This window comes from Rhinatrema bivittatum, chromosome 2 (genome assembly GCF_901001135.1).
Source record: "Rhinatrema bivittatum chromosome 2, aRhiBiv1.1, whole genome shotgun sequence".
Classification (NCBI taxonomy): domain Eukaryota; kingdom Metazoa; phylum Chordata; class Amphibia; order Gymnophiona; family Rhinatrematidae; genus Rhinatrema; species Rhinatrema bivittatum.
This window is the reverse complement of record NC_042616.1, coordinates 663,381,473-663,404,823: the sequence shown is the minus strand read 5'-3', so window position 1 is coordinate 663,404,823 and position 23,351 is coordinate 663,381,473. Positions and strand designations below refer to the sequence as shown.

At 42.3% G+C, this 23,351-nt stretch overlaps 1 protein-coding gene across 5 annotated transcripts in view; it reads right to left on the bottom strand.

Moving 5' to 3' along the window:
• Window positions 1–23,351, bottom strand: part of SULF1 (sulfatase 1) — a 369,532-nt gene that overhangs the window by 279,204 nt on the left and 66,977 nt on the right. For all 5 annotated transcript variants that reach the window (XR_003854840.1, XM_029591438.1, XM_029591444.1 and 2 more), the window contains exon 2: window positions 16,300–16,399. The gene's annotated coding sequence lies outside the window, so the exon portion shown is untranslated. The remainder of the gene's footprint in view (window positions 1–16,299; window positions 16,400–23,351) is intronic.

Sequence of the window (23,351 nt, the reverse complement as noted above, 5' to 3'; positions counted from 1 at the left end):
ACTTTCTCTGGCTGTGGACAGGAGGTGATGTGCTGATGGCCAAAGAAGCAGAGACTCAGGGTACGGGCCCTGTGTGATGCTAACTAAATGATGCCCCTGCTTTTGACAACAACAAGAGATCTGGAAGTTAAAAAAAAATCACATGTTTTCAAAAGCAAGGACTCAAATGAAGACAAAAAGTATCTGCAAACTAGTTATATTATGTAGGATTAGCCTAAGCCCAGTTTCTAAGATGACTAACCTGGATTCTTTGCAGGTCATTATAGCTTTTCTTGGACAAATTCAAATTTGGCATGGTTTACTCGTTATCAATCCTGTCCTTAGGTTTTCAGGATATCCTCAGAGCATATGCAAGAGAAATGTGTTTGCAATGAAAGCAGTGCATACAAATCTCTCACATGCATGTTCATTGTGGCTATCCTGAAAACCTGACTGGCTGGGAGTCCCCTAGGACAGATTTGGGAACCACTGCCATGGTTCAGGAACTTCTGAGATCATGTAGGTTCCTTTCTGCAGATTTTGGGTCACTACAAAGAGTCCAGTTCCTTTTGGGGTTGATAGAGCTGCAAGAATTCTGTACTAAGATGGCTGAAATTAGGGCTCTATTAAATTAAAATGTCTGGACAGAACAATATCCAGTGGTTTCATTATTTCTTTAAACATTTTTGTCTTTTGCAAATAATAACCTCATAAATCATTTTGGAAGCTATTCAGCTGTCATTTAAGTCTTTTCAAATTAAGGTTAACTAAAGCTCTGCACTGAATTTTAGACAGGTAAAATCAAGTCAAGATCGTTTGCTCTTTAGGCAAAAGCACAAATATTCATTTGAGGGGAGAAAGTAAATGAAGCTATAGGTTTCAGGTTGGAGGCTTAATAAAGCCCTCTGCTGCATACTCTGAGGCAAAGAACCAGCTTCCTTGGATGAATGCTGAAAAGAGACTGAGTCATCCTTAAAATAGAGAAATGACTTGTCATTACTTGCAGTTAGTGTCTGAAGGCATGTGACCTTTCCTGCTGGTAAATAGGCCTTATGGCCTTAAGGTATATTAAATGAGCTTAATGCAGAACCAATGTGACAGTAAACATTAATCCATAGATTGTGGAATTAGCAGAATTACAATCTTTTTTGTAGCTGGAAGCAGTTTACGCTTCCTGTTATCACGTAAGCAACCTTTCAAGAATTGATGAGCAGAGATGGGGGTCCTCCTGTCAAAGAAAGGGTGCAGCGTCTTTCAGGACAGACTAAAGCCTACATCAACAGGTTTGCCAAACTAGGATCAATTGGGATGGGTGAGTAAAACATTTAATACTTGTATAGAAATGGGATAAAGAGGCAAATCTGGAAAGCTAGGTGCCCTAATGCTTATAGTATGGGAACTAAAATCTAATCCTAGAGGCAGTCATGGAAGAGGCTGACTTTGATGTAGTGGCGGTTATGGAGACGTGGTACATGGAAAACCATGACTGGGTCTGAGCTATAATCTATTCAGGAAGGATCGGGTATGTAGGTATGTTGTTAACTTTTAGTATAACATTTCTGCACAGCACTGCTCTTAATGGAACATATGTGGTAACCTGCATGATGAGGCAGTTGCTACCATAAGCCACTTGCTGGGCAGACTGGATGAACCATTTGGTCTTTATCTACTGTCACTGTTATGTTACTTTGTTAAGAAAGGGAGAAGGTATGGCATTATTTATTTAAAAAAAAAAATCAAAATAGAATTGCAGGGTTTATGAGGTAAGGAGGCAGCACTGTGGGTTAATCTGGAAAGAGGGAATAGAACATTATACTGGAGTAATATACAGACCTCCATTGCAAACAGAACTGGAGATTTAATAGAAGATATTCACAAAATTGCTACGAATGGGGATGTGGTATTGCTGGGGGATTTCAATCTTCTGGATGTTGATGGGACATCCCAGCTGCAGAATCTTCTAGAAGCAGGGAGATCATGGATTTTCTGCAGAGAGAACTGTTCTGTCAACTGGTAACAGAACCCACACAGGAAGGGGGCAATAGACCTGGTGCTTACCAATGGGGGACAGTGTTTCTGATGTTGTAGTGGATGATCATCTGGGATCCAGTGATCACTGGATGGTGTGGTTCTATATGAGAGCACAGGTGGTGATGGTTCATTCTAAGGTGAAAGACCTAGACCTCAGGAACACTTTTGGGGGGAAAGTATCTCAAGGAGTGGGTAGATCGATGGGAAAATCTAGGGGGAAGTAGAAAAGCAATGGGCAAAATTAAAAGTTAATATAAAGGCAACAAACCTTTTTGTTAGGAATGTTATTAAAACGTAAGATGAAAAAGCCACCACTTTGCTTTTCTAACTGTGGCAGACCCTCCTGGTCTGGCCACTAGATGTCACTGTCCCTGACTTTAGAACACACTTTGTAAAGAGCCATCCATACGCTTCAGTCCCTCCCACTTGGAGGTTCTGGATTGGATGCCTGAACACTATTTAGTCCAGCCATTTTAAGAGCCATGGGCTCAGTTTGAGGTAGCAGTCAAGGAGTAAAGATGTATTTTTTCCACACTCTGGTGAGGCCTCCCAGCTTTACCCAAAGGAGTTTATTTTAGAAATGATAACTCCCAGTGCACTTCCTGCCTGAAAGAGCTTCTTCTAAGTTATAGAGAGGTAGACTTTTAGGCCTGATAACCTTTAGAGGCAAAAGGGCTCTCACCAGTGGACCAAAGACCTATGAGCCTACTGTGAACCCTAAGTAGGCAAGCATCAGTGATGGATCCTGCTGCGAAAGACAGTGAAGACCGAAGAGATACCCAGTTGTGCCATTAGAAGTATGTTTTGACCTTAAACAGTGAGGGGAGGTTTTTTGATCCCCCCCCCCTCCCCACTGGGATTTCAGTGCAGGAGTAATAGCCTGATCCCCAGAAATATCAGGGAATAAAGGATGAAAGATAAACCAAACTAAAAGGCAGAACAAGATCAGGATATCCCATCCAAAGGAGCAGGTGTCCGAGGAGAAAATGTCTAAAGGTAGGATTATTCAGTAAAGATGGGGACACCTCCAAAAGGATTCCCGCACAGCCGCTGGGCGAGTTTAGCACATTTAAAGTCACCGTGGGCGTCTACCTAGAGGTCTGGATTAAGGACACCTACCTACAGGGGAAAAACAGTAATGCACCACCAGACAGATGTAAACTCACACTTCTGGAAAATGGATTTTAATGTATTATTACCAATCAGTAAACTTTATTTTAATACCCATACCTGGTCCTGTCTGGGTTATTACAGCCTCCCATATCATGTGAAGCATCAAATGACATACACTGGCGACCTTTTACTCAGCATCTGGGCCATAAGCGAGAGCTTCCCCCCTTAAAAAAAAAAAAAAAAAAAAAAAAGAGTCCCCTCCAGGGATTAAGGATCAGCAAAGGATGGAATATGTGAGCCAGAGCAGCCCCAAAGAAATAAAGTAGTTGTGTGCCCTTAGGAGCAACAATCCTCCGAAAAGTGGTTACATAAAGAAGTATCTGAAAGGGTAAGAAAAAATAGATTAGCATTCATAAAACTACAAGAGATTGCAAAATTAGGAAAACAGGCAACAAAATCTGGAAAAGGTAAGAGAAACTGGGAAAGTCAAGAGAGCAAGGATACAAATGCAATAAAAATAGCAAATATTGTGAAATGGAAGGACAAGACTTGTTTTATGTTTTCTTTTGTTTTAGATATTTTATGATAGAGGGACATGCAAAAACTGGCACCGTAAGACTCAGAATTGAAGGGGAGGAATATGTGTAGGTTGATGACAAAAAAGCAGAATATCCTAACAAATTTTTCTATTTGATATTCACTGAAATAGAGCCAGTAATAGGAGCATAGAGAAATGGATACAAATAAGCTTGGAAGTGAGGTAAACCTCACACAATTTTCAGAAAAGTGTGTCCTTAAGGAACTATCTAAATTTAAAGTAGATAACGCCATGATGGTTGGATGGGATACATTTGAGGGTTTTAAGGGATCTTAGAGAAGTTCTGGCAGCTCTGCTGGTTGACCTTTTCATTGCTTCTTTAGATTCAGGAGTAGTTCAAGGATCGGAGACACGTGGTTGCGGTTCCTCTTCACAAAAGTTGAAGTAAGGAGCAGGCTGGGAACTACCAACCAGTTAGTCTGACCTCTGTGGTGAGTAAATTAATGTAATGGCTGCTGAAACAGAGGATAGTGAAGTTTCTGGAATTCAAGGAATTACAGGATCCGAGGCAGCATGGTTTCACCAAAAGTAAGTCTTGTCAAACAAATTTCATCAATTTGTTTGACTAGATAACCAGAGAGTTGGTTGATGGGAAAGCACTAGATGTAGTGGACTTGGATTTCAGAAAGGCATTTGAGACAATTCCACATAGGTGACTTATAAAATGGGCATTAATAGTCCTTGACCTGGTTATTTTCAATATTTTCATAAGTGATATTGTGGAAGGTCCTTCAAGAAAGGCTTGTCTTTCGTGGAGGATACCAAAATCTGCACAGGTTAGAATGCCAGGAAGGTGTGGAAAGTATGAGCAGAGATCTAACAGAGCTTGAGGAATGGTCTTGAGTCTGGCAAGTAAGATTTATGCAGTCATACATTTAGGCTGCAAAATCCCAAGGGAGGTGAAATTCTTCAATGCACAAGACAAGAGTTGGATCTGGGGATGATTGTATCTGATGAGGTCAAGGTGGCTGAACAGGTAAGGTGACAGCAAAAGCCAGAAAATGGGTACATAGGCAGAGGAATGGCAACTTCTTATGTTCTTATCTACAGTTCTGGAAATTGCGCCTTTAAAAAAGGATGTACTATAAATAGGATGATTTGGTCCAGAGGGTAGCTATGGTCTTTTTCAGCTCTCATGTTTCTATGTTTCTAGTATCTTCCCAACCCCTCACTCTTTCCCCATGCCCAGCAGCTCTCCTCTCCTCCCTCTTTCTCCCCCACCCCCATCCTGCACCTCACCAGTGGAGCAAGGATAGGGAAAGCAATCCAGCTGTCAGCCTTGGAGCCCTAGCCCTGGAACCCCCAAACCTTGGGACTCCCAGCCAACCTTAGACCCCCAGCCAACCTCAGATACCAAGTCATTTAACCTGAACCCTCCTGCAGGCTTTGCACGGATCTGCAAATTTAGCCATGCATGTGCTGAGTCTCGTGAGATTCAATGCCAGACTACTGGCACCAACATGGCTCAACCTGTGTGTTTGTGCCATGTGAATGTCTGTAGTCTCACGCTGAATCTCACAAGATTCAGCGTGAGAATTCAGGCATCTGCATGGCTCAAACTCTGTTATTGTTTGTAAGGTTTTGGGTGGACCCTTGGACACCGAGGCAGCTGACCACGCCCACGGGAGGGAAGTCCCGTGAGGGGCCACAGGTCAGGTTCAGCTTAGGACACACAACACAGAATTATCTTTTATTAAACAGAGTTGAGAAGCCACCAGAGGTGGCAGTAGTGAGTAGAGATGAAGCCCGGCTGGGCTTGTAGTCCGTCAGGACACTGGAACAGAGATCCCTCAATAGCTGTGCTGTAGTGGAGAGAAATTGAGATAGTGAGTACAGTGGAGCATACACAGGGTTCTAGTATAGAGCCTCGATGTTTGATTACTCACACAGCGATTTCTCCCGGAAGGTAACACAGAAGCTGGAATAGAGGCAGGCCCTCGAGGAGCGAGTACCTGGTTCCAGGGAACAGCTGAGAGAATATAGATGGTAACTCACTGATGGTGTAGGCAGCGGTTTCTTCCAAGCAGAAGTGAGCTCAGACAGCGAGTCCGGGAACATGGGCCCTCGAGGAGCGAGTACCAGTTCCAGACAGAGACCTGAAAGAAAAGAGAGAGGCCCCCGAGGAGCGGGTACCCTGATAGAATAAGTCCAATTAAGGAGAGGCAGAGTAGCCAGGTACGGAGAGCGAATCCCATCCGTAAGGAGTCCCATCACCTTGCTAACTCGATTAGCTAGCAAATAGAGTAGGCTTTTGTATCCGGGATGCGTGACGTCATCACAGGGGGACGCCCTTGAGGTTCACGCCAAAGAAGGAATAAGAAGCAGGGCCGCGCGGCGCGTGCGCCCTATGGTAGCTGAACAACATGGTGGGATGCAGCGCCCAAGCCGGACCGGGGATGCTGGAGAGGACGGCAGGCAGACGCCACGGCAGCCAGTCGTCCATCAACCACGGGAAGAGTCGCCAAAGAGGTAAGGAGGGCTGAGTGGAGACGTCGGGCAGCGTCAGTCGTAACAAACTCACAGATCCAATCTATACCTGTGAGACTGCTTCTGGGATGCAGCAGCAAAAGGTTGGTGGAGCTAAGGCCTGTGTGGCCATCTTGTTCTGATGCCTATGCTTGGAGTTGTAACAATGGAGGGCTGCTAAAGAATACAGTCCCTCTTCCAGGGACTACGTCTGACCCACCAATGCAGGTATAGGAATAAAAAAAAAAAAAAAAAAAAATCTATCCTTATTTACATCTATCAATGCCATGAAACAATGAATATTTAGAAAGAGTCACACAGACCCCCTGGGGAGCTCAATGTGCTTCAGCACAGCTGTAAAGTGCTGATGTCAGACGGCTCATCCACTGGAAACTGTGTGAACACTAATGTACCAAAGAAAAAACAGGAGGGGGTGAGGGTATCATGACCCTGACAGAACAGCAGCAAAAACAGTCATGGGATTCCCATACCAACCTATAAAAAGTTTGACACCAGTACAATATAGTGGCAAAAGGAGAAAGACTGCAAGATCATTATTGCTAATATAAGTGTCTATTATCAGTAGCTATGCTGTACTATGCAGGGAGAGATGGACAATCATCAAGTATAAAGAAATATAATCAAACATCAGGAATATGGGGCAGAAAACTAAAGAAATGATACCAATGGTTTTAGATATCACCAGCCTGATCAAAAACAGTTTCCAAGCACAACTTGATATATTGCCTGTACATATCGCACCTTATGAGCTCCAGAAGGCTGTTTTCTTTGGCAAAATGCAAGTATTTTAAAGAGCAGTAGCAGTATATTTGAGAAACTGAGATCATGTTCAGCATACACTGGCTTAAGAGTAAGGGTTATTCCTGGCATGGCATGTTCAAAGCAAATCCTTTTGGAGACACTACCCCTGAGAGATGAAATGAAAAAGCACATGTAGGAATAGCAATCACTAATCCAGTGCATTAGATAGACATTGGAAACTTTGCTATTTCAATTACAATTTTTTTTTTGTAATAGTTCACATCAATTATTGCTTATCAAGTCTACTTGTCAGTAGACAAATGTTGGCTACTGAAGGGAAGTCACACTGTCATTTCAAAATATGGAAGGTCGAATATTTTGGAAGTTCTCACATCCAGGCATCATACTTGTGAAAGTTATACATAGATGTTAAGTCTAATGGCCAGGAATAGACACTGAAATACAATGTGTCAAATGCTCTATAATCCATCTTCAAAAGCAGCATTAAATTAAAGGATTGCCACAATGAACTCACTGTTATGCGGAAAACTCCCAATTATGTTGCTGTCTTGGCCAGTTGGGTGGTTAAAACAGTGTCTTGACTCCATCTCAGAGTGGATGAGACAGAATGGTCTATGTATGAACCCATTAAAAATGGAAGCATTATAGATCACTAAAATTCCTAAAGACAAGGCCAGTGTCCAACTGTCCAACTTGTGTTGGACAATGATAATCTGAAATTGGAAGATTTGAGTGGAAAGCTGAGGTTTATTACCAGATTCAGAGCTAAACATGGAAGCACATACAAATTCCATACTACGAACTGTATATCTGAAACTCCGAATGGTCCACCAATTATAGCCAAGGTGGCCACCCAGTTATATGTAGGAAATAAAGGGCCACCTAGTCACTCCCCCCCCCCCCCCCCCCCATGAGACTTTCCCTGCCCAAAAACGCTTCCCAGGCCCACCAACTTCATTTGTTAAACTCTGATGTACAGTAAACAGATCTTGTATAAATTAGAGAATGTACTGTTAAATACAGAGAGGCCCTACTGGCAAGAGAATAGAAATGAAGCACTGGGGTAACATGTGCCAACTTCTCTGAATATGGGTAACTTGCACAGAGCAGCAGTTACAACCCTGAACACTTTGCTGGGCAGACTGGATGGACCATTTGGTCTTTATCTGCCATCATTTATCATATTACAATGCATATCTCAGGTTAATGAATAAGTAGTACTGAGTCAACAGCATATGTGGCTTTATGTTTTATTTTAACCACAGGGAGGAAAATTCTATAAATCTCACTTTTGATCTCAAGATGAACTTATCCATGGCCCAAGTTTTAAAAGTTGAAATACACTTTCAAAATCCTCTTCACTCTGGATGCTTCATTGCACTTGTTTTTCTTGCTTTTATTTAGTAAATTTTCAAATCAGTTTACAAGAAGTGTATATATCAAATGAAAAAAGATATTTTCCTGTTAAAGCCTGACTCTATACAGCTTTCTTCTTTTCTATCAGTGTTCCTGCATTTTTACAACACTTTTGTGGTATGGTGAATCCATTTTGTGGGTCATTTTCAAACTCCCTGCTGTGCTTGCAGGCCCATGGCTACTCTGTACCCATGGGCATTGTCCACTGTCGCCTGTATTATCCAACCCTGAGAAATATTGTCTTAATGTGGGCTGCAGTGGACCCAGAAGAAGGGGTTGGATTGAGGTGGGAGTGGGAATGTGCTTTGGTATGTGGGTCTTGAGTGTCTATTTGGCATTGCTGCTGGCAAGAGGAAATCCAGCTCCCTCCTGACAGCAAAGAATCCACTTATTTTTTTTGAAGGAGTGAGTTGTGGGTTGGGGGATGGTAGTCCACAGATCACATTTGGAGTTGAGGGAGAAGGAGGTAGTGCATGCAAATAAATCTCATGCATATCCATTAGGGATACCCTGAAATCCCGACTAGCTGGGAGGGAAAGCAGGATGGGGGGGGGGGGGGGGGTGTTTCAGGCTTAGTTTAATGAAAAAACTTGGAAAAATGTGTTTCCCCTACTAATTTGCTGTCACACCTGTTCAGGCATGCTAGCTATTTCTCGTAAGTAAACATGGTGATTTCTAAAATTTACTTTTCCCTGGATAGAATGTGCCATCAATAACATTTCTGCCAATTAGCACAGATGCTTCAGGAATCTCACTGTCATCAGTGTGCCGAGACAGCAGAATTACTGCGGGACAGTCATGGGTTTTAACAAGAGAAACAGTTGTAATTAAGTTTTTGTAATGAAATTTTACCTGGGTTTAAAATAAATCAGATGTAGGGCCGACTAAGCCCTACCGTTCTTTGAAAGAGAGAATTTGCCAGCAATGGGAAATTCAGGAGATGGTGATCTTGTGTGAAATGTGTGGTAGGAGCGGCCATCCCCCAAAGCATGGGTCAGTGAGTGACAGGTATTTTCAATTTTTATTTTATTTCCCAGGGAAATAACCAGAGATTTCCCAGGGAATAAACAGGAGAAAAATCAATGGGGGAAAAATTACTTTTTCCCTCACTGATTTTTCAGTTTTTTGTTCCTTATAATAAAGACTACTAGAGTTTGAGGAGTTCTGCACTTGAAGTGAGGTGAGAGACATCTCACCGGCATCTCGCAGAGAAAGCTGTCAAGAGGCTATAGGGATTCGCTGAAGAGCGGAGTTTTCTCTGGTAAGAGATTCAAGATTCAGGTCAAGAAGACTGAAAGCCCCAGCTTAGTGGGAAAGGATTGGACTGGGATAGCCTGCAGCCAGTAAATGATTTGGATAAAGTAAGAGGAATTTCCTACCTTTTCATCTGGCCCTTGAAGAAGAAAGGGCCCTGGATGAGAAGCGATGGGAAGATCCTTCTATCTGACTTTTCTCAAGCAATATGAGAAAATTGTAACAGCGTTTTGGATGGTTGCCTAAAGTGCTTTATTTTTTTCTGAACTATCGTGCTGCATTTTTCTGTCCTTGCTGAACTGAATTGGACTTTAAACTATAGCTCTCTTTGGAACACAATAGAAAGTGTGGATTGGATTTATTATTTGGCCTGGGCCTCACAAGAGAATCCTGCCCACAACACAAATCTATACATTTTCCACGCTCTGCCCTGAGTGACAAACAGCTCCGCAGTCTCTGAAGGTGACCTCTACATATCTAGGGGCTGTAAAAAATAACTCAGAGGTGTCACTAAATATTGTGTATTCATTTTTTATATAAAATAAGTCATAAAATTAAAGATTTGGGAGAAATTTAGTTTGCCATATTTTATTACACTAATTATAGATATTTTCAATAATGTTGCATTTTGGGGGGGGATTTTTTACTAGACATGTAATATCTTCATGGCATAAACTCACATGCAAACACACACACACACACACACACACATGCTCTCCACCACGCAACAAGTTAGAGACCTGGGAGTCATCATAGACAGCAGACTCAGTCTCAACAAATTCGTCAACAACACAACAAAAGAATGTTTCTTTAAACTTCAAACAATAAAGAAACTCAAACCACTCCTCCTTTACAGAGACTTCCGCATGGTTTTACAAGCCATCATACTCCCAAAGCTGGATTACTGTAACTCTCTCCTCCTAGGCCTACCAGCATGCACCACCAAACCACTTCAGATGGTCCTGAACGCCTCCGCAAGAATTCTCTCAAATGCCAAAAAAAGAGATCATAACACCCCAATCCTCCACCACCTCCACTGGCTTCCGATTAAATACAGGATCCAGTTCAAGTCTTTAATGATGATACATAAGGCCTTACACAACATCACACCTCTCAACTTAACATTTCAAATTCAACTACACTCATCCGTGAAACCAACCAGAAGCGCTTATCAGAACAGACTAATCACACAACCGGCGAAATCCGCTCTGAGGAAATGTGCACTATCCACAGCGGGCCCTTCACTTTGGAACTCTCTCCCTCCAGACCTGCGTCTAGAACCATGCCACACTACATTTAAAAAGAAACTTAAGACTTGGTTGTTCAAACAAGCTTTCCCCTTGAGCCAATGATCAGTAAGAAAAGTATTTTCACTCCCACATGCCATGTTATTTATTGATTTATTTATTTTCACTCCCACATGCCATGTTATTTATTGATTTATTTAACTGCATGTTTATTAACGGTCTAATATTATACACTATTTGCTTACTTTGATTAGTTTTTGTTATATGTTAAATTTGTTCACTTCGTTTGTTCAATGGAAAAACTTGCTTACTTCATTTGTTCAATTGTAAAAACGTTTTTCCTAATTCTGTTCTATGTAAACCGCTAAATGTAGCGATAGTTACTGTTCCTTGTAAACCGGGGTGATATGTATATTATACAGGAACCTCCGGTATATAAATTATATAAATAAATAAATAAATAAATAAATGTAACATGACTAGTCAGGCAAACATTGAGTCATTAATTGCCAGAATTCAGAACTGCTGATGGTCTCATCAAGCATCTCTGTGTTGTGTTACACCCTTAGTATTACTTAAAATAAATTAATTGCCCCATTTATGGAAGTGGTATAGTCCAGTATGTGCGAATGGATTTACATGTGATATTTTATGCCCCGGGGGGGGGGGGGGGTGTTAAGAATACCCTGAAAGTGAAAAAGTGTCCATCTGTGAGCTTGTAGGGTTTACTTAGATAGTCCTGTGAGTTTCCAGAAGATCTCCTTGCTATCAGTTGCAGTACTGAATTGTAGGGATGTGTATTAGTTTCATTCATTTCACGTTTCCCATTATATGTCAATTAGATGTGCATTCGTTTCATATGTTTCATATTATGAAACATATGAAACGAATGCACATCCCTACTGAATTGTACTAGAAGAATTTCCTATCTACTAAACAAGAGTGAAGAGATGCATTGTTCACCTAAATTCTACCATGCCCAAAGAATTGGGAGCTTGTATGAGAATTCAGTGTGACTCCATAATTATGCATGATCCTGATTGGCTGAAATATATCATGTATAAGTAGATTTCACTGATGGGATGGAAGTTTTTGTTAGGCTATTACCATGAGGGGTACACAAGTAAATATTTTTCATTTCCTTTTTTCTTATTCATTTTTCATATTGTTTATTTTGGTTTGTTTGTTTATTTAAACCAAAACAAAACACCAATGTGGGGAAAAAATAAAACCAAGGAAATGAAAGGGATGGGTTTTCCCCTCAACTCCCCCCCCCCCCAGTATAACAAAAATAAAACAATTAACCACCCCCAGGCCTTATCCTAGCCCCCATACCCACCCAGATACAGCTTTCCCCATCAGTGACATTCCAGTTATCCAAATGGGGCAGGAGTGATCCTCAATTGCTCCTGCCCCGCCAGGTCCTGGTTTGAAAATGGTGTTGGCCAGCACAGAGGCCAATGCCATTTTGTTGTATGGGTATATGCCAGGGCTTTCCAAACCTGTCCTGAGGACCCCACAGCCAGTCGAGTTTTCAGGATGTCCACCATGAATATGCATGAGATAAATTTGCATATCCTGGAGAATCAGTATATGCAAATTTATCTCATACATATTCGTTGTGGACAACCTGAAAACCCGACTGGCTGTGGGGTCCCCAGGACAGGTTTGGAAAGCCCTGAGTCTGTGGATTGCAAACTGATTAAAAGACAGGAAACAGAAAGTAGGATTAAATGGAAAAAGGTAAAATAGTGGAGTGCTTGGACCAGTGCTTTTTAATATATTTATAAATGATCTGGAAAGTGGTATGACAAGTGAAGTGATCAGATTTGCAGATGATACAAAATTATTCAGAGTAGTTAAATCTCAAGTGGATTGTGATACATTACATGAGGACCTTGAGAGACTGGAAGATTGAGCATCCAAATGGCAGATGAAATTTAACATGGACAAGTGCAAGGTGTTGCATATAGGGAAAAATAATCCTTGCTGTACTTACACAATGTTAGGTACCACATTAGGAGTTATCACTCAGGAAAGAGATCTAGGCATCATAGAGGAGAATACATTGAAATTGTTGGCTCAGTGTGCTGTGGCTTTCAAAAAAGCAATTATTAGGAAAGGAATGGCAAATAAAATGGTGGATGTCATAATAGAGGGGTGTGCATTCATTTCTACGTATTGGTAATCTGTAACATATAGGGCCATATTCATTGTATTGTGGGGAAGCGAAACATATCGCGATTCCCCATGAATACAACGAATCTTCGCTGAATTATTCGGCCATTTAAAGGAGCAAATTTAAACAAACCCCCCCACCCTCCTGACCCCCCCAAGACTTACCAAAACTCCCTGGTGGTCCAGTGGGGGGTCCAGGAGCCATCTCCTGCACTCACGCCCTCGGCTGCCGGTATTAAAAATTGCGCTGATAGCCTCTGACCTTACTATGTCACAGGGGCTACGGTGCCATTGGTCAGCCCCTGTGACACAGTGAGGGCAAAGGTTATCGGCGCCATTTTGAATACTGGCAGCCGACAGCCTGAGTGCAGGAGGTCGTTCCCGGACCCCCACTGGACCACCAGGGACTTTTGGCAAGTCTTGTGGGGGTCCCCACAAGACTTGCCAAAATGGCGCCGGGCATCCATTGCTCCTACCATGTGACAGGGACCGACCAATGGCACCAGTAGCCCTTGTGACATAGTAAGGTCAAAGGCTATCGGCGCCACTTTGAATACTGGCAGCCGAGGGTGTGAGTGCAGGAGATGGCTCCCGGACCCCCCGCTGGACCACCAGGGAGTTTTGGTAAGTCTTGGGGGGGGGGGGTCAGGAGGGTGGGGGGTTGTAGTTAATTCAATTTTAACTGGGAAACAAATAAGAATTAATGCATGAATGTAACGGGGCCCCCCTTGCTGAATGCAAAGTATCTGCCTTCCCGACAAATACGAATCCCGAATGCAACGTATGGCGTCCCTGCACATCCCTATGTCATAATGCCTCTGTATTGCTCCTTGGTGAGACTGCATCTTGAGTACTGTGTGCAATTCTGGTCACTGTAGCTCAAAAAAGATATAGTTGCACTGGAGAAAGTGTAAAGAAGGTCAACCAAAATGATAAGGAGCATGGAACAGCTCCTCTATGAGGAAAGGCTAAAGAGGTTAGAGCTGTTCAGCTTGGAGAAGAGATGGCTGAGAGGAGATATGACAGAGGGCTACAAAGTCATGAAAGGACTTGAATCAGTTATTTACTCTCTCAGATAATAGAAGGACTGTGAGCACTCCATGAAGTTAGCAAGTAACTCATTGAAACAAATCAGAGAAAATTCTTTTTCACTCAATGCATAATTAAACTCTGGAATTCATTGCCAGAGGATGTGGTTATGGAAGTTAGTGTAACTGGGTTTGGATAAGTTCCTATTAAATCAATAAGGAATAGAAGCTTAGGATCTATTTAATGTTTGGGTACTTGCCAGGTACTTGTGAGTTGGACTGGCCATTGTTAGACCCAGGATGCTGGGCTTGATGGACCCCATGGTCTGATGCAATATGGCATATCTTATGTTCTTATATGTTATGTAAATAAAAAATCCACACCTAGAAAATGGTGGTCTGAGTATTTACCAAGCTCTCTCCCCCACACCCATGCTATTGCTCTGTTTCCTTCCTACACAAATGACACATTCTGTAATGTTCCTGGTGAAGATCTGACAGAAACTCTATAGTTGGACCATCACATTTTTTTTCCAGTGTGATTATTACAATCTACTATAGAGAAGTTGAAGATAATGCCCAGGGCCTGGAGGCTCTCCTCCTCTATGGAAGAATTCTGTATGCACTGGGGTTTTGAGAGAGAGTGTTTAAAATATATTCAGCCCCAGGAGTTTAAGAGTATGCCTCATGGATCCTAGTCTGCAGATTACATTCAACTAATCCTGGCACATGGGGGGTTACTTGTCACCACATAGGAAAGTAGAAGAAGAGTTGTACATTCCAGGTGAGGAGTCAAAGGAGAGTTCCAGTAGAGGAAAAAAATGACACAACATGGTGTTTTTGAAATAATAAATGTAGATGGAGTCATTCATGAATTGGCTGACTCAATTTTCCCAAGTCTGAGCTGTTTCTATAAGGGTAAGAGTATTTTATGTACAAGATAATTTGTCATCGCTGATGAAACAAATTAGAATATGGAAAATCCTTCTGTTTTCTGGCAGCTAATGCTGAAAAACTGAAAATATATCCATTTTTTTGCACCTCTCATCAGTTTTATAACGTATGAACAGATCCAAGCCAGTTTCTTTTTGTGGTGCTGGAATTGTTTCATTTTCATTCTTAGGTTGATGGAAACAATCAGCTTTGCTTTATAGCCAAGGAGGCCAACTTCAGGCCTCAAGAGCCATGAACAGGTATGGTCTCATGCATATTCCTTGTGGTTAGCCTGAAAACCTGTGATAACCTTAACCCTTGTTTGTGGCTTTTGAGGACCAGAGTTCTCCACCCCTGATTTATAGTGTCCTCAGCCTAAAATGCAAGTGGGATTTCTTATAGTAATGCAAACAGCTGTCAAGAATCCATTAATTTATATTAGCCCCCCCTTCCAAAAAAACCCCAACAGTATCATGTATCAAAACTGTTACCTACTCTGTTTGCCACATATTAACCTTTTGGAGGGAGGGAAACTACAAATTTTTCCATTTGGACTAGAATAGATGAGGTCGCTGACAGTGGCGGATTTAGGATTTTGGCACTCCTAGGCACGGTTGGTGCTGTTGCCCCTGTCATCCCCTCTTCCCTCCTCTCCCTTCAAAGTTGGACAACAGGGGGCAGAAGGTCTAAGGCATAGTACCCCCACCCCCGCCCCACCCCCTTGTTTCCTGTGGCAGCTCTGCAATAGATCCTGTGACAAAAATAAAACATTCTGAAGCAAATTGGCAAACATTTCAATCTTTTATATTATGTTATGAAACTAAAGTAGTTTTACAATATATTTATTAGCCTACAGGTGTGTTATATAATAACTATATTGAAAGCAGAGGCTTCAGTTGTAGTTTCTCTGATCTGATGTCCCTCAGGTGTCAAACTCTGGTCCCTGAAGGCTAATACACAAAATATGTAAACAAATTACACTGAATGCAAATAAATCTCATGAAAATTCACTGTGACTTCCCAGAAAATCAGACTAGTTTATAGCCCTTAAGCATCAGAATTTAGCATCCTGGGCAAGACCAGATAACTTGTCCACTAAACCGCTCAAGGAGTACAGGTCTCTTAGAAAACCTTGCACTAAGTAGTGGGAATTTAAAATTATATACCTGCTCTTTGTACCTTTCAATCCTATACAACATGTGATGTACATATCAGCCAGACGGCTTAACTCATGTAATAATTAATTGCTGGTTTTAAGCATTTGATTTATTACCTGTGGAAGATGTTAGTTGAATGCCTTCACTGGGACCAACGATCTTGGTATAGTTGAAAGAATATTTTCAGCTTCCAAAAGTTTAGTTTACAGCCAGCACCTAGAAGAGAAAGGCAAAAGGTTATGTCAAATTGCAATGCATTCCATTTCCTGCAAAGCAATGTATCTAACCTAGAAAAACCTGGTACACTGCACGATTAAATCATTTTCTTGTTTATTAATAGAAAACTTATAAATTAAAATACAACATTCATCTCAAATTATATTTCTTGACTGGTCAGTCCGCTAGGAAAGGATCACTACAGTAAATCACTTTTCATCTTGAAAATAATTTTTTCTCCTTATTGTATCAAACACAAATATTTGGTTTGCAATAAAAAGTAATAATGCCATACAATCATCCAATGACAATTGCCTAAATAAGGCAGGCCTGGGAAGTTATATCACTCATAAAAATGCCTTTAAAATGACCGCAACATAATGCTGTATTTTAGGTGAAATTTATATTTCTATGTTCTTTCCCCTTATGTAGTACATAGCAATTATTCTTAACTACTCTAACCCTTTGACTGCTGTGGAAAGGTCCAAAGCCTCTCCCATGGAAAAGCCAAGTGCCGAGTGATTTGTACAAATCATATCCCGGCTTCTGACCTCATGACACATAAAACATTACTTCATGAGCTGTGTGTCATGCACCCAGGACCACAGTCAAACCCAAACAAATCATGTGCATTCCTGCTCTGTCCAAGAAAGCAAACAGAGGAAAAAAACAAAACCACAAATAACAAAGCCTAGAATAAGCTAGAATCATAGAATGTTGACCTTCTATCTATTGCTTGATCAACTTCTGGTTCACTTTACTTGCGGTACAATTGGAGGCATCTCTTGATATTTATTTGATTTCAGGCTTGGGACAATGGGGATGAGGTCTTCCTCTCTATTATGGGTGTTCAGGGGGGAGGGCCTCCAAAGATGCGTTGCGGGCTCTTCTCTAATGCAATGCTGAGAACTGAGACCTGAAAATCTCTGGGTTTTATGGATGGGTGGATCCCGCCTGACCTGCCCCCCATAAAAGCACCAGGGCTCTCCGGCCAGCACAAGGACAACAGCACTTGGGGCACTGGGCATGGGCGCCCTGTGTCAGTACCAAGTGATGTCCTTGGGTACAATGCTGTTTTGCACTGGTAACACATGACCTTATCATCAGTAACCAGGCTGCTGCACTGGGGAAAAGGAGCTCATCTACAAGTTTTGCTTATTGAACAGGCAGTTATGTGTATACTCATAAATGTTATGGTGCTGTTGATGCCACTTAGAGGTTAGAAGTATTACCTTGCCCAGATTTGGTAACATCTGCTTGCTATGCCCAGACTTACATGCTAACACATTTTGAGGTAAATTTTCAAAAGCTTAAGTGCCTTTCCTATGGGTATAAACAGTTAACCCACCTAAAATCAGCCATAGCCAGCAAAGTGGATTTTTATGCACACTTTCATAATTTGCATACTTATACCCACATAGAAAAAGGGAATTCCAGAGGATTTTGAAAACGACATGCAGACATTTAATTTTCCAAACTGTATGTCTGTAGTAGGCATGCCTCCAATGTGTGCACTTTAAGCTGTTTATCATCCTGTGTATGTGCAAGTCTTTGAGCCACATAAATCAAGATTCAAAGATAATGTATGAGAATACCTTGTGTTTCAAAATTGGCTGGGCTTGTGTGGACTGGAGGATATGCACGTACAGTTCATTACCAGTTAGGCGCCCTATTAAAAATTAACCTTTTTACATTTTTTGTTGTCAATTAAAAATACAAAACTGACTTAAATTTTCTAATCTAGGAGGACATGATTGCAGTTTCAGTCTTTCTGCTGGAGAGAAAAGCATAGAAACAGAGAAATGTGACCGCAGAAAGAGACCATATGGCCTATCTTATCTGCCCATCATGCAGGGCTGGTGCAAGAGTATTAGGCACCCTAGGCGAACCTTCTGCCTTCTCCCCCTCCCCCCCAGTCCAGGCCCTGGCTCCAGCTCCGACCTCATTCACTCAGAAAGGCCCCCTCTCTTACTCACACTTAGATTCCTTGTCTCATTCACACACACACACACACACACACACCCCTACACAGGCTCCCTCCCTCTCTCTCATTAACACTCTTGATCTCTCGTACACACACAAAACCCACTCATTCACATACACACAAAGAGAGGCACTGCTCATGGCCCATTGAGACTCTGCTTCTTTTGGCTACGAACAGGATGGGCACTGCTCATGGCCCACCAAGTGTTTGTTTTTTTTTTTTTGGCCGCGAGCAGAATAGGTGCTGCTTGTGGCCCACCGAGTCTCTACTCCTTCCGGCCATGAGTGGGATGGGTTTCACTCGCGACCCGACATGGTTGTTCTTGGCTGCCTCCTAATGGCTGGTACCCTAGGCAACTGCCTGGTTTGCCTTTTGGGATACGCTGGCCCTGCATCCACAGCAACTATTCAGTCATACAGTCCCTGCCCTCAGTGATCCCCTGTACTTGTCCCATGCTTTCTTGAATTCAGATGCTGTCCTTGTTTCCACCACCTCTATAAGGAGATTGTTTCATGCATCCACCATTCTCTCTGTAAAGAAATATTTCTTTAGATTACTCCCGTCTACTTCTTTCAACCTCATCACATCACCCCTCGTTCCAGAGCCTCCTGTCCATTGGCAGATGCCCGCCTCCTTTGCATTCCTTGGAGGCATGTCTCTATCATATCTTCCCTATCCCACTTTTCTTCTAGGGCAGTGTTTCTCAACTGGTGTGTTGGGTCACACTGGTGTGACCCAACACACCAGTGTGACCCAACCTGACCCAACCATGACCCACACCCACAGGGACCACAGGAGGCTGCTCCCTCCTCATCAGCCCAGGTGGGAGTCAGTTTACTTCTCTTTTATTGGGTTTGTCAAGAGGCTACTTTTGCTTCCTTCTCCTCTTTCTGGCCCAGTGGGAGGCCACTGCCTTTTTCATCCAGATCAGAGCAAGACATCACCAACTCCTGCTCTTTTGGGCCTGATGGGACAGCAACGTTATCTTCCCCTGCTGGACTTAGAAGTGATGTGCTGTTGCTAGGTGGTGGGGGAAAAGGAGGTTGGGGATGCTGAGCAGGAAAGGGTGGGAAAGGGACGTCTGGGTACTTGGGCAGGGAGGAAGGGGGCAGAGAGAGTCGTGCAGAGGAGAAAGGGAGCCTAGGGTACTGGATGCAGGGATGGAGGTGGTCGGGAATGCCGGGCAGGGATGTGAGTATGAGGGGAGGACTGAAAGAAGTAACTGGGAGAAGTGGATGATGGGGGCACGGTGGGAGGCATGATCGGGTGCAAGAGCCCCCATAATATGTCAGTTTTGGGAATGTGCTTTTCTTCTATCTTTGTGCTTTGCTTAGTGTAAGAGGAAATGTTTTTCTGTTTCTAGTTCTACAGTTTAGCTCTGCATGCAGAGAGGCTTTTGGAGGGTTTCCATTCCAGTTTTTGCCTCCAAATTTGTAATCTTTATTCCTTGTTTGATAGTCTTTCCTATGTGTGTGACCAAGGTGAGGTATTTTACTAGATGCAGGCATTTGTATCAGTCTTATTTGTTGTGTTTTCTCAATAGAAAATGAATTGGTGGTACACTGCTGCCTTTTCTTCTATAGGGCTATTGCTGTTTGAGTCCTCAGAGTTAGTGTTGCTGTGGTGTAGCAGGTTTGCGACATATGTGCTGAGTATTTTTTTTTAGATTTTGTATTGTACAATGCACCTGATAGTAGAGGGAGTTTGTGTTGTTGTTATTGAGATGATACCAGAATCAGAATATCTTTTTGTATGGTGAATTGTATGAGGCAATGTCCTAGTTCTGCTCTGCACTCATTGTTGGGGGGTCAGAGGATTCTTGTGGATGCGGATCATGTTTGCATTTGACCCCGTGACAGTCATGTGTTCAGTGCATCACACATGTGAGCATCATCTGTCAAGTGTCCCAAAAGGAAAAAAGTTGAGAATCACTGATCTATACATATTTATTCTGTCCCCATATGCTTTACAGTGAAGATCACTGACCATTTTAGTAGCCTCTGGACTAAGTCTCCAGAATAGTACTCACTATTTTTAGTATTCTTTTCCCTATGCACCCAAGCACCCTTCTGGCTTTTGCCATCACCTTATCCACCTGTTTGGAAACCTTGAGATCACTAGATATGATTGCCCACAGATCCCACTCTTGATTCACGCTTAAAAGAATTTCACCCTCTATATTACACCACTCCCAATGGACTTTTGCAACTCAAATGCATGACTCTTAAATCTTACTTTCCAGAATCTAGACCAGTGCTTCTCAATAGGGATGTGAATCGGATCCGATATCGGATCCGATTCTGGTTCCGATTCACATCTCTATAGATGTGAATCGGATCCGATATCGGATGTGAATCGGATCCAATATCGGATCCGATTCACATCCCTACTTCTCAATACAATCCTCGGGGGAACACCTAAGCAGTCAGGTTTTAGAATATCCACAATGATTATGCATGAGCTAGATTTGCATGCACTGCTCTCATTGTATGCAAATACATCTAATGTATATTCATTGTAGATAGCCTGAAAATCTGACTAGTTAGGTGGGTCCCGAGGACTGAGTTGAGAAGCACTGTTCTAGACCATTCCTCAAGCTTTGCTAGAGCCAGCCTCATGCTTTCCACATATTCCTGGGTGTCCTGTTGCAGAATTTGGTATCAACCGCAAAAAGACAAACCCTTCCATATAGTCCTTCCGCAATATTGCATTCGAAAATGTTGAAAAGAACGTGTCCAAAGACCAATCCCTGTGGCACACCACTAGTAACACCCCCTCCTCAGAGTGAACCCCATTTATCACTACCTTTTGTCACCTCCTACTCAACCAGTTTCTAACCCATTCACTTGAAGGCCCATACCAGAGGTGCTCTGTTTATTTAGAAGTCACCTGTGCAGAAGTGTTAAAGGCTTTGCTGAAATTAAAGCACACTACATCTAGCGCTCTCCCCTGATCCAACTTTCTGGTCACCCAATCAGAGTGATCGATTCAATTTGTTGGCGCAACCGGCACCAACAAAAGTACGCTGGATTTTATAAGATACGTGCGTAGCCGCGTGTATCTTATAAAATCCGGGGTCGGCGCGCGCAAGGCTGCGCAAAATCGGCAGCCTGCGCGCGCCGAGCCGCGCAGTCTGCCTCCGTTCCTTCTGAGGCCGCTCTGAAATCGGAGCGGCCTCGGAGGGAACTTTCCTTCCATGTCCCCCCACCTTCCCCTCCCTTCCCCTATCTACCCCACCCCCCAGCCCTACCTAAATCTCCCCCCTACCTTTTGTTGTGCAAGTTATGCCTGCTTGAAGCAGGCGTAAGTTGCCCACGCCGCCTTGGCATCCCCCGGCACAGGCCGCAGTGCCGGGGGACTCGGGACCGCCCCCCGTCCGCCCCATCGCCACGCCCCTGGACCCACCCCGGACCGCCCCAGGACACCCCCCCTCCCGCCCCTTTTACGAAGCCCCGGGACTTAAGCGCGTCCTGGGGCTTTGCACGTGCCAGCGGCCTATGCAAAATATGCGCACCGGGCTTTTAAAATCTAGCCCAAGGTCAGTTTTCAAAAAAAATGCTGAGCTTTGAAGTACATTGACCAAGATCATAATTATCTGGATAAGCTGAAATTAGGATAAATAATTAGGGATGTGCATTCGTTTCATACGTTTCCTATACAAGCATGTAATATGAAACGTATGAAACATATGAAACGAATGCACATCCCTACAAATAATGCTCGATAAATTAGTGTTGCTACTTTACAGCATTCAATAATTATTGTAACAGCGTTCAAAATTTAAATAAAATGCTAGTTATTGCGAGCATTGTCTTTAGCAGGATCCAACCTGTGGAATTCAATGCCCCTTGAGTTAAGATTACAAAGAAATTTTAAACTATTTAAAGGAATGTTAAAAACATGGCTTTTTAAACAGGCATTAAACAAAGAGAATGGAGAAAGTAAGTAAAGGCAAGCACGATATGCTTAGTAATTATTGTTGACTCAACTTTGCAGCGTTAACTTTGTAAAGTTAGAATATGACACAGGTTTAAATAGGACATTCCAAACTAACTCCGCATATAGCTGTATATTTGTACAAACTTTGTTATCGAACCATTTTTGGCACATTTATTAAACATCGATTAATTTATGTTATGATTTGTGCATTCCTGTAAACCGAATTGATGATAAATAACTTAACGATGGTATATAAAAGATTTTAAATAAAATAAATACATTTTTAAGCTCTTGATTTGGTCTTAGTTTGTATACCCAACTTTTTTGTATTGTGATAAATTAGAAAAAAGGTAAATTTCAATTGGAAATAATTTTGGAAAAATCCAGGACATGCCCACTCAATCTTAAACAGAGAAATGCGGACTGCTATAATAGGATGATGATGACTGTACTCTCACATGATTACACTTAATGAAGTACATGCTAGACACATGGCTAAAGCTTGAGTTTTCATTCACCCTTTATGTAATTAACTACCAAAAGACAATAAAGATGTTTTCTCCCACATCTTTCATGCAGGGTGCTAATTGATTATTACTGTTTTTAAGAAACAGGTTGTTTAATCCTCCTGCGTTTGACAATGGCCATATCATCTTGTCTCCAATGGGGGTGGGGTGGTAGGGTATTAACCCATTTCCCTTCCCATATTGTACAGGTTTTCAATCATGACGAAAAAGCAAATAGCTCAGATCTTACACTTGAATCTTGACTAAATGGATCTCTAATTAGTCCCAAGCATTTTATTAATGGATGACGGTAGCTTCCTGAACCTTTTGCTACTGAGTACAGCACTCAGATCATTGTTCAAAGAAAAAAGGCCTCCTAGAAATTCCAAACTTAAGAGGCTCTCATCTAACACTAACTAGAACTAGGGTGATCTCAATTGCTGGCCCAAAACTATGGAATTCCATGCCAGAAAAACTTAACATTAACAGATAAAAAGAAATTCAAAAGTGACTTAAAACCTTG